This window comes from Amblyomma maculatum, chromosome 1, assembly GCF_055883805.1.
Source record: "Amblyomma maculatum isolate TAMU_Amacu chromosome 1, ASM5588380v1, whole genome shotgun sequence".
NCBI lineage: Eukaryota > Metazoa > Arthropoda > Arachnida > Ixodida > Ixodidae > Amblyomma > Amblyomma maculatum.
The window spans coordinates 341,264,783-341,276,328 of record NC_139344.1 but is presented as its reverse complement, the minus strand read 5'-3'; the positions used below and the strand labels follow the sequence as shown (position 1 = coordinate 341,276,328).

Below are 11,546 nucleotides of genomic sequence, written 5' to 3'. Positions count from 1 at the left end.
AGGTGGGTCACCGCGGCTTGCGGCGGGGGCTGGCCTGCCACCGAATTTTTGTCTGTTGTAGGCCGTCGTTGCGCCCGCCACCGCTTCGGTGTTGGACGACGGCTGTTGTTGCGGCGCGCCTCTTTCTTTCCCTCTTCCTTTTCTTTCTTCTCTATTTTCTCTTCTGTCTGCACGAGCCATCGAAACGTGCCCCGCCGGGGTGGTGCAGTGGTAAGACGCCCAACTACTGTGCCGGAGTACCCGGGTTCGAACCCGACCTCGGCGGCTGCGTTTCGATGGAGGCGAAACGAAGAGGCGTCGTGTGCTGTGCGATGTCAGCGCACGTTAAAGATCCCCAGGTGGTCGAAATTACTCCGCAGCCCTCCACTACGGCTCCTCTTTCTCTCTTTCCACTTTCACTCCCATCTTCCTCCCTTCCCTTACGGCGCGGTTGCGGTGTCCACAGAAAAACAAGTGAGACAGTTACCGCGCCTTTTTCTTCCCATAAATAAATCAGTTAAAAAAAAGCCATCGAAACGCAGCCGCCGTGGTCGGGTTCGAACCCGGAGTTCCCGGGCTCGAACTCGACCATGGCGGCTGCGTTTCGATGGAGGCGAAACGAAGTGGCGTCCGTGTGCTGTGCGATGTCAGCGCACGTTAAAGATCCCCAGGTGGTCGAAATTACTCCGTAGCCCTCCACTACGGCTCCTCTTTCTCTCTTTCCACTTTCACTCCCATCTTCCTCCCTTCCCTTACGGCGTGGTTGAGGTGTCCACAGAAAACAAGTGAGATAGTTACCGCGCATTTCCCTTTCTATAAATCAATCAATCAGGCAACGGAGGTGGCTCAGCCCATGCATTTTATTTTCCTTCTTCCTACAGCCACAACAACAGCACGAGGCACCTTAGTTTGCCCCCTTTTACTATTTGGTACTATCAAATTGCGCGCCAATCCCTTCCGATGCCCTTTTTTCGGCTCTATTTCCGGTTGAGTAACGTCATATCCACTACGGCCCCCGTTTCACTCCGCTTTCGCTCTCACCTTCCTCCCTTCCTTTACGGCGCGGTTAAGATCCCCAGGTGGTCGAAATTACTCCGTAGCCCTCCACTACGGCTCCTCTTTCTCTTTTTCTACTTTCACCTTCCTCCCTTCCCTTACGGCGCGGTTGCGGTGTCAACAGAAAACAAGTGAGACAGTTACCGCGCCTTTCCCTTCCTATAAATAAATAAATCAGTCAGTCTCCACAAGCCCCGCCGGGGTGGTGCAGTGGTAAGGCGCCCGACTACTGTGCCGGAGTACCCGGGTTCGAACCCGACTTCGGGGGCTGCGTTTCGATGGAGGCGAAACGATGAGGCGTCCGTGTGCTGTGCGATGTCAGCGTACGTTAATGATCCCCAGGTGGTCAAAATTACTCTGTAGCCCTTCACTACGGCTCCTCTTTCTCTCCACTTTCACTCCCACCTTCCTCCCTTCCCTTACGGCGCGGTTGCGGTGTCCACAAAAAAAAAACAAGTCAGACAGTTACCGCGCCTTTCCCTTCCTGTAAATAAATAAATAAATAATAAATCAGGTCTCCACAAAACAAGGGCGGCAGATACTGCGCCTCTCCTTTCCTGTGAACCAGTTATTGTAATTAATTACCTAATTCTTATTGGACTAATTATTTTTTCTGCAGCAACATTGCGTCAGCCTCTATCGATTGACACCACTCATTAGCCTCTACCACTTCTCAATTACCCGCAACTGCTGCGGACACGATTATGCGGACAAGGTCTGCGGACAAGGACTGCGGGCAAAGCCTGCGGACAAAGTCTGCGGACAGAAATCTGTGAGCATACCGAAGTAACGCTTTCGCGTTAATAGAGAGTTTTAGTTTAGAGGGGTTTACGGTGATTGCGGGATTAGCGGAATAGCGGAACGGAAATGCGCATGCGCTGAACGCTAGCATAGAAATAGCGCTAGCGCGTTCACGCAATTTTGAGAATTTAGCGATCGTCTTTTGCGCATTTAGCGCGAAAACATGGTGGCGTTCATGGATCGGGCAGCCGTCCGCTTCAAACGAACAAATAGTCGTTGCAGTTCCGGTTGGCACGTTTACGGACAACTACTGGTACTGTCATCATTCGATTTGACTAATCTTGGTTCGACGATGATGTGCAGGGTGTAAAGAAGCTTTTTGTGGAGATTCGGTCTGGAATCTAATGCTCCTAAGCCTAATGGGGTCGCCTGCGACGATGCACCCACTCTGAACGCAGCGAATTGGTTTAAAGCCTCGTTTCGGCGGTTACTATATTTTATTACTAATTTTGGCTATTATATAATTACATTTTATGCGAGAGTATTGAGCTCGTTGTGAAGTTTGCATTGCATCTTTTCTACGTTCAAAGTCTCACTTCAAGGGGGCATGCAGGCGAGGTTCTTGTAGCATACGTCCATCAATCTGCAGAGCAGACGAAAGCAGACGACAAGCGCCGTAATCAAAATGTCCAGTGCCAGAGTCGGAGCACGGTGCAACGTAAATATGCGTATACGGTTCACTGCTCATGACGACGTCGCAATGCTGCGAGAAGTACGGAACCTGAATCCATTTAGGGTCTCGTCGCTATGGCCAGAAATTGCGAGCAACGTACAACAAGCTACGGAGAAAGCGTTGACAGCTCGTGCTATCAAAGACCGCCGCGACTTGTTGACATCTCTCAAAAGGTGTCCAAAACGACCAACAATGTAGCTGATAGTTTGAGTTGTGGCGCTGGACATCACTGACGAATGCAAACCGAAGATCGGTTCCAAATCGCCCCAGCGGTTGGGATACGCAAGCCGCCGTAGTGCAATACAAAGTGCATGTCGGCCAGGGACCTTAACGCCTTGGGCGCTAGTGAAAGTGCCTGGCAGAGCAAGGCAGTTGTGAAGGTGCTCAAAATCCTCTTTTTCGAAACGGAACTGCAACCTAAACAGCGCAGGGTCCACAGAAGATATATCCAATAAACCTTTCTTCGAATGGTAGCGGTATATGGTCGGCTCACTTTTGCGTTGTAGGTAGAGTTCCAAATTGTCCGCTTCAAACAAGTCAGCCCGAGCGAGCTCGCGAGCGCGCACTCCTAGATGCAGTTCGTCAATCTCTGCCAATGTCAACATCGATAAATATTGCGAATCATTCAAGATGCTTGACGGCATAGTTGAAAGGCACCGAGAGAATGGTAGACAGTTCAGAAGAGGCCAAACATCGCGCAGAAAGCGCACGCAATTGTTCGTCTGCTTCCAAAAGTTTCGCTTTGCTCGCGTGCCTAGAATTCTAGGCACTGTACTCGCGAGTTCAAGATGAGCTTGTCTCGGCTCGCTGTGGCTCAACCTGCGGCTCCGCCTTGTTTCATTTCAGTCAACACTTTGCTACCAGGTAGCGCTGGCAAGCACTTCGAATATATCCTCAGCTGTTGATACTTCCATACAAAATAGATTGTGTGGCGTTTGCTAAACGCTATACTAAAACTCGGTCCGACAGGGAGTCGTTTGCGGCACGCTAACTTTATTTCCGTTAGCACCGCTATTTACGCTAAGGCTAAACTAAAACTCTCTAATAATACCGACCACGAGGTTATTTTAAAACACGCACTGACATCGGAAAGCACGAAAGAGCACACGAATTTCTCCTCAATAAAGCTTTCTCCTCCTCCTCCGCATGGGTTGGTTGGTTGGTTGGTTCATGGGAAGGGAAAGGCGCAGTATCTGTCACACTTGCTCTGTGGACACCTGAACCGCGCCGTAAGGGAAGGGATGAAGGTGGGAGTGAAGGTGGATAGAGAGAAAGGGGGTCGTAGTGGAGGGCTACGGAGTAATTTCGACCACCTGGGGATCTTTAACGTGCGCTGACATCGCACGGCACACGGACGACAGCATGCATTAACAGAGCATTTTCTGTCGACTCCTCCGCATGGGTTTCTTTAGCGCTTCGCCGCCATCGAAACGTGGCGGCAGCAATAAAATAAATAATAGCTGGATACATGGATGTTTGGCGTATTTCGAAAAGAGAGAAAGTGGAGGCATCGGTAATTCGCGCGTTGGTGCGCATGACCGATGCTCGGAATTGGTTGGGCGCCACGTGACCGATGCACAGACGCTACTTGTAATTGGGTAATACTTAGGCTTAATAACTCCAAACACCCTGTCTTGCTGCGCTGTTTCAAATAAGCATTCCTTGCATGGAGGACACAAAAACCGTTTTGCTTGAAGATATTTTCTTTTTATAATAAATAGCATGAGGTACGACTACTGATATTGCACGTTGAACCCTTCTCTGTTAGAGGGATGACAAGCAGGACCTCCTCAAACTGTAGTAGTAAATGTCATCATTGCGCAGAGGCAGGGTCGTATCCTATGAAGTCTTGACTGAGGAGCGACTATTGCTAGTTGAAAACTTTTACCAATACCCCGCCTGGACGACGTGAAATACCGTCGGCTGAGGCAATTTTTGGTTGGCTCTACGGGGCCTTGTTACCCAATGCAAAGAAAGACTGATTACATATACTGGCTGATTTCAGCGCTAAAACTTTTGGCGCATTTGTGATTCTTTAGATTCAAAGTGCGATGGCGTGGTCTTCCACCACGGCATACATTTCTTTCTTTTTAATGCGAAACTAAAACTTCGCTCAGGTCGCGTCAGCAAACTCGTGTCCGCAGCAATTGTAATTGAGTAGAGGTTAGATGTTGTGTCCGAAAAAACAATTAGGTAATTACTGGCAAAAAATAAAACCCCGCAGCAGTTGTGATTACTATTGAGAAGTGGTAGATGTTAGTGGTGTCAATAGATGGAGGGTGACGTAATGTGTCCGAAAAAATAGGCCAAAAGGTAATCAATTGGAGGCAAAGGTTAAATAATTGCCTACTTCATGACTAGCTGGTCACTAATCTAATGACTAATACGTTAATTACTAATTAGAGCCAGTTGCGTAGCGGAATGCGGCCATCGGGCTTTCGCCTTTCACTAATTTAGTCGCTAAAGTCCCTCGTAATTTTAGAGCGCAGCTCTGGCGCCCGTTCCCGCGTTTCGCGTTGGCGTTGGGTCTCTGTCATACATGTCAAAATTACTTTTTAACAGGAATTAAATTACATTACTAATTACTTTGCTGAAAATCGCAGAAAAGTAAATAAATTACATTACTCATTACTGGTCCGAAAATGTAATGAAATTACATTGCAATTACTTCGACTGAGTAATTCAATTACTTTTAAATTACTTTCTAGTTTTCATCCATGCAAAAACTAAGTAAAGCTAGTAAACAAAACAACAACTTATTCTCCAGACACGAAGCATGCACATTCTTTCGTCTTCCCGCCAAATTCCGTCCCAGAGAACTATTCCTTCCCTCACTTGAGGTTGAAAAAAGAAAACCGCAGAAAAAATATAACAAAGCAGAAGCATGGTTGAACGGTCGTGAAATGAGCGGCGAACCATAGTCTTGTTGACCCACAGCTGTCTCCGCCATTTGAAGGTCCCGAAGAAGCTAGGCTATTTACTGGTTCCATAGTCCCAAGAATCGTCCTCGGCACCTTGCGCTCAGTAATGCTCACGCCACGACTGCTCACGACATGTACCCTTCGGCCTATCTACCCCGCCCCAACCCCCCCTCGCCCCATGGTGACGAGTGTAACCAGGCACCACTGTGCCCTAGCCGACACAACACGCCGCGCTTTTAACTAGTTTTCAACTCAGACCTTCTTGTACCATCTGTCCCTTCGGCATTCCCATGACGCCTTGTTTCCTGCTGCTTGGAGAAAGGTTGCCATGGGATAGCTGCACTGTGAGCTGCTACACAGGAGGTCTCAGGCGCACTGTTTTGCTCAATTTTGTCTCGTTTTGCCGATCCGTTACGCTGGCTTCGGCTTGGCACGTCATTCCTGCTTTCGCAGCACTCTACTTTGTTGTCTGTTGAAGGAGTAGTGGTGCATTTCAGTAAAAGTAATTTCGAAAGGAATTAAATACTTTTGCTGCGAAATTACTGCCAAAAAGTAATTCATTACATTACTGAATTACCAAACCGAAAAAGTAATTTATTGCATTACAAATTACTGGAGAAAGTAATTAAATTACAATAATTTTATTTCTGTAATTCAATTACTGCAATGTATGGTCCCTGTAACCAGCTCCGCAGCTGGGGAGAGCGCGCTCCTTCTTCCTCTCTCTCTCTCTCTGTGGCGGCGACCGCGCGTGTTGTCGCTGCGTGCACTCCCCCCCCCCCCCCCCCCCTCTTCCTGCGTGGCGGCAAGGGTGCTCTCCGGTTGCCGGCGTGCTCCTTACCCCACCCCCATCAACCTGCCTCCATGGCGGCGACCGCGCGTGTCATCAGATTGCTGCCCCCCTCCCCCCCCCCTCTTCCAGCGTCGCGGCGAGGGTGCTCTCCGGTTGCTGAAACGTCCGCTCGCTATCAGCGGATCATGGTGCGTGCATCCCAAGCCGAAACGCAGTCACATTCTCTTCACTCGCTAGCGGCATCAGGCTGCTATCTGTTCGTCGCACAACGTTCCTATGGGCCCACGCGCTGCCTCCCACAACCTCCCGATAACTTTATTGCTCTCTTCATTTCTAAAGCTTCTTTTATGACAGCCAAGAACAGTTAGTGGAGTGTTTCTTGAAGGAATACGTGTGAAAATTTTAAAAAAGTTGTCTGTAATTGTACATACGTGTCCTGCTCGAAATCTTTGCGTCATTCTATCGAAAAGGTGAAACAGCTGATGAGCTGGGCTCGAATTTCGCATTATGAAGTAACGTAATTGTCGGCAATATTGTTTTCTTTGCTGTCAACGAATTTGAAACGCCGCTGGTGCCTGCTGTACTGCGTCTATTTCTATATAGCTCTGTGGTGCGGCGTTCGAGGAAGCGCCATATGAATGGCGCCGCACGGACGCCTCGATTGAATGAATGCAAACTTTTATTTAGGTGGTGAAAGGTGGCTGTTCCTGGCCCTACGGGACTGGGACCGGTAGGTCAACGCCACTTGCGGCGGGAGCTAGCCTGCCACCGGTGGCGGACGACGGCAGTTGCGACGCGCGTCTACCTCCCCCTCTTATTTTTCGTTCTTCTCTATTTTCTTTTCTATCCGTACGAGGCAACGGAGATGGCTCAGCTACAGAGCCAGTAGCAGGCCCGTGCATTTTCTTTTCCTTCTTCCTACAGTCGCAACAACAACAGCACCGGAAACGGGACACAGAAAAGGAGCCCTCCGTTTCCGAAGGGTGGCTCTTCCTGGCCCTACGGGGCTGCGACTAGGTCAACGCCGCTTGCGGCGGGGGCTAGCTAGCCACCTAATCGACAAAGACTAATCGCACTGGGTGTCGATCCTGAGTGAACGTATATACGTCCACATTTGTATGCTTCATATTTATGCATGTATCTTATTGCTTGTCGCTTTACAATGTACGACGTTTATAAATTTTTGTTTCTTTTGTATAATATGCACTTCTATGTTATATGTATACTTGTTTGTTCTTTGTAAACCGTCTCCGGGACTAAGTGAAGGTTCTAGCCTGATATTTAACACGGATAACTTTCCAGGCGACCGACCTACTGATGTTTCCAATTGGCTATCTGCTGGAAACATCACTTAAATGCGATAGGGGACAGCTGCATTCTATTTCATTTCCGTTGGAAACGTTTCAAGGTTCAGTTACATTGTTCTAATAAAAAGCATTGGAATACTTTTCATTCCGTGCCATATATCTAACGAAGCCATTAAATCAAAACATTTTCGCATAAAAACTACCCCGCTGTCTCTGAGCAACATGGGTTAAAAATGCGCGCATGTGACACGACGGAAAGTCATGCACGTGGTTGGTTTATCGGCCGTGGTGCCGTCAGCAGGTTTCCGTTTCGTTTTAGTTCTTTCCCGTGAGCCGTTGCTTAGTGGAATACAAGCACATGTGAGCCAGCAGCTCTCTGAAAGTCAGCATCTCTGCGCTGTGCGTGTGGCGCACCAGCTGCTGCTGCTCCTTAAAAGCGGTGAGTTGGTACGCATCCATGAAGAGTCAGTGCGTTTCTTGCGTCTTCATATGTTGTTCACGCAACGTCACCCTTTTCTTTTTCTCCGGGCCTTGTGCTGCGCTCTTTATTTCCTGTGAGAATGGCGCACTCTTCTTTATTTCTCCATTAATTTCATTCATTCCAGTCTTCATCTGCTTTTCATACCCAAACGCAATCCAGTACCAGCCAGCCTTTCTGCCTGTCGCTGCCCTATCCTTTTAGTTGCGGTCGGCTACATAATACACGATAATATACGGATCCAGATCGCGTCGCACGGACGTCCGACGGACAGCCGAAGGTGGACATTAGGATGTTTCGCGGAACTTGCTCGCAGGGCCTGCTATTGGTGTAAAAGTTTGCCAACAACATTCGTGAAAAGCCTTTTAGTTGCGGTCGGCTACATAATACACGATAATATGCGCCAGCCTGGTTTCAAGGGTATACTTGATTCCATCCCAGCCGCAGTGGCCGTGTTTCGATGGAGGCTAAACTCCAAAGGCGCCCATTTCGTGTGATGTCAGTGAACTTTAATGATTGCCTTCGGTCGAAATTATTCCGGAGCCCTTCATTACAACTCGAATACTATGACGCCTGGTTAATTTGAGGGTAAGGAAGCTAGCAGCAAGATATAGTTTGGAAGAGCGATTGAGAAAAATAGGAGGAAAAGTGGTTGCGTTATAAGAAATTTGTCACTTGGGAATGAGCAGTATCGACATAAAATGAATGAAGCGAACTATACAACTGTCAAGCAAATATTTATTCAACAGTAGGCAATGAAAAAGAAAAAAAGGGGGGGGGGCACATGAGAATTATCAGTTAAGACAAAGTTTAACAAACAGGTAGGGGCCTTTCGAAACCTGGGATGCAAAATAAATCAGCCCTGGTGACTTTCACAATGTTCAAGCAAGAACTTTCAAGATAGAAGTAGTTTATTGCTCAATACCAGGACTGGAGCATCCTGGACTAAGACATACCGAGTCAAGTACCAAGAGGGGCGTGTGGAGAGGAGGAGGAAGTGGCTAAATTTGCTTCGTACTGTTCTGTGAACATCGTCACATTCGCACTGCAGTCCAAAGCAACGGCGCTGATTCATTCAAATCATTTGAGTTTAAGGATAGGGAAAGAAAACACAGTTTGAAAGGGTAGAATTAACCAAACGAAAGTTGTCTCATTGGTGGCTAAAACTGTGGCTAGTGAGAGGAAAAAATTTCGTGGGCACTTAAGACGGCTCGTGTACTGTAAAGACAGAAGCGTGACTGATGATCGCGAGTTTATTTTGTTGCATTTATTATTTGCTTTATTCATCTTTATTTGTTAGGTTACTTTTGGTTTATTACTTTGATTTTACTGCTTATTTTTGCTCGTTCTGTATCGGGATTCATTTAGTATACGCAAATTGCATGTAAACCTCGCTTATTCCGAAGCTGTACATGCGTACATCGCATGACCTATGCGATATATCGGGCTTGGCTTGCAACCTAAGGGTCGTGCGTTCACATCCCACCTCTAAACAAATTTTCTTCAAGCAAAATAAATTACTTCATTTATTTTTTTTTAAACAAGCGATGGGGGGGGGGGGGGGGGGGGGTCTTAAATTCGCATTACATGCTGTTGTGGTCATTTATTGTGGTTCCTTTAGAATGTGGCAGCGGTTGCTGATTGGGAACCGGGATGGGTATATCACAGTCCTTGGTTGATCCGAGAGTTTCTGAGCCACTTCTGTCGGCCAACGCTTGTTCCATTGTTATGTGGCAATTAAGGTTTCGCCCAATACGTTTCTGGTCACAGGCCAGGCGGAGTGCGCCGCCGCCGCTTGTTTCAGGGGGTTGAACCTTATCTGTCTATATTTCCTTACATCGCTCATCCAGCCTGCGGCCTTGTGCAGAGCGATTTTCACCTTTTCGATTTTTACCTGACCTAAAATGAACAGCGAAAATTCATCGTGCCTAAATGCGTCTACGGGTCCAGCCGCTATGTTTGTTTTTTGTGGCTCCCCTCCTCGCTCAGCCATAAAAAGCCTCAATTCATCTTAGGAAATTGACGTGTTCGCAACTAAAAAATGTAAAAAAAAAAAAAAAAGAGCATTGCAATTGAAAGCATGCCTGTATGCTTATACATAAATATTCAGATACTAAGCTAGAACAGTCGTTCTTTATTGGTATTTCCTTGCGTGCCGTGCTTTAACGCACCATTTTCACAACAAGGCTGTTATCCAATACCGACGAGTTGGAAAAAATCAATTATTATGCCATTCCTAAAGTCGTGAAACCCGCCAAGCTCCCCTAGTAGTCATCAGCTGAAAAACCTTTCGGATCTGGCTAAATCTTTGTCTCATGAATATTAAAGTTTGTCCTCGAACCCTGCTGCAACTTTTTGATGTCCACCAGTGTGGCTTAAAAAAAGCGGTTCCGACAACTGACAACTTCGAATCGTCAGTAAGTACAGTTCAGAAGCATTCAAGCATATCCAGTACTGTCCTAGAATCTCCTATCCCGAAAAGGTCTACGACAAACCTTAAAGACTCGGTGTCTTGTGTGCCAGGGGAAATACACGCCTCGTGTAAAACTGCAACACATTCTTGCGCTGTGCATTGTACATCGTCGTCTTCATAAAGATCTATTTGCGCTGCTCCTACAACCTAGCTAAATAAGTACTTCATATTTATACGTCATCTAGCTAACACGAATACCGCAGCCTTGCCAGACAGGCTGCCGAGCAATCGAACAACGCAGACCCCGACTAGCCCCGGTTTCCGAGAAGCTTACCAGGTGTGGAAGTGAGCCAAGACCGAAGCGGCAGCAGCCACTCGTGGAACTTGGTTTATGGATAGTGAACCTTTAAAATTTTTGACGCTGTTTTCTTCTACACTGACATTTCGGTGCAGCTGGTGGAAATCTACGTCGGCCGCTGCTGCCTGCACGCGCCTCTCCATAGTAATTCCGCTACCCGTTTCCCGCCCCCACTAGTCAAATCTTCAGGGTCGAAATGGTATAGCTTGGTATCGTTAAGCGTCACTGCTCGGCTACAGCGGCGCCCTGACGGTACCAGTGGACAGTTTGTTCTATATAACTAGTTTCGGATGGGCGTTCAAGACTACTATTGCTTGCAACTGTTCGTGCTTCATTACCGGGGTCCAGCAGCCAAATATGCGTAGGCGCACATCCAAGGGCAATCCAATTACTACACTAGGATATTACATCTAAGGTCCACTTTAATAACATTTTCCACCGTCGCCACAGAAGCTTCATTGTCGCGTGGTGGAAATGTACACACTGAGTCAAAGCCTCACGAGTGGTAAAGCCACAAAGGGTGATAAGCCCTGTATACATGGATTCGACAGCACCGAGTCGGGTAAGCGAGGTCACCATTACTCGACCCGACTGGTGTCTACATGAACTCGCTTTCTAGCGAGTAAGTATCGCAGCGGCGCGTAGCGTCGAGATTTGAAGTTATTGTGCAAGTTTCTTAATCGTATTTGATTCCGTTGCCTTTTACTATCGAGAGCTTCGATTATTATTTTTTATCGTTGATGAGGACTAAAAAGCATTCAACTTCG

At 47.5% G+C, this 11,546-nt stretch overlaps 1 non-coding gene across 1 annotated transcript; it reads left to right on the top strand.

Annotated features, from left to right (window-relative positions):
• The first annotated feature begins 4,321 nt into the window (after positions 1–4,321).
• On the top strand, positions 4,322–4,463 carry LOC146207596 (U4 spliceosomal RNA). Its single transcript, XR_014704574.1, has one exon. It is a non-coding gene; the product is annotated as a U4 spliceosomal RNA (small nuclear RNA).
• The last annotated feature ends 7,083 nt before the right edge of the window (positions 4,464–11,546 follow it).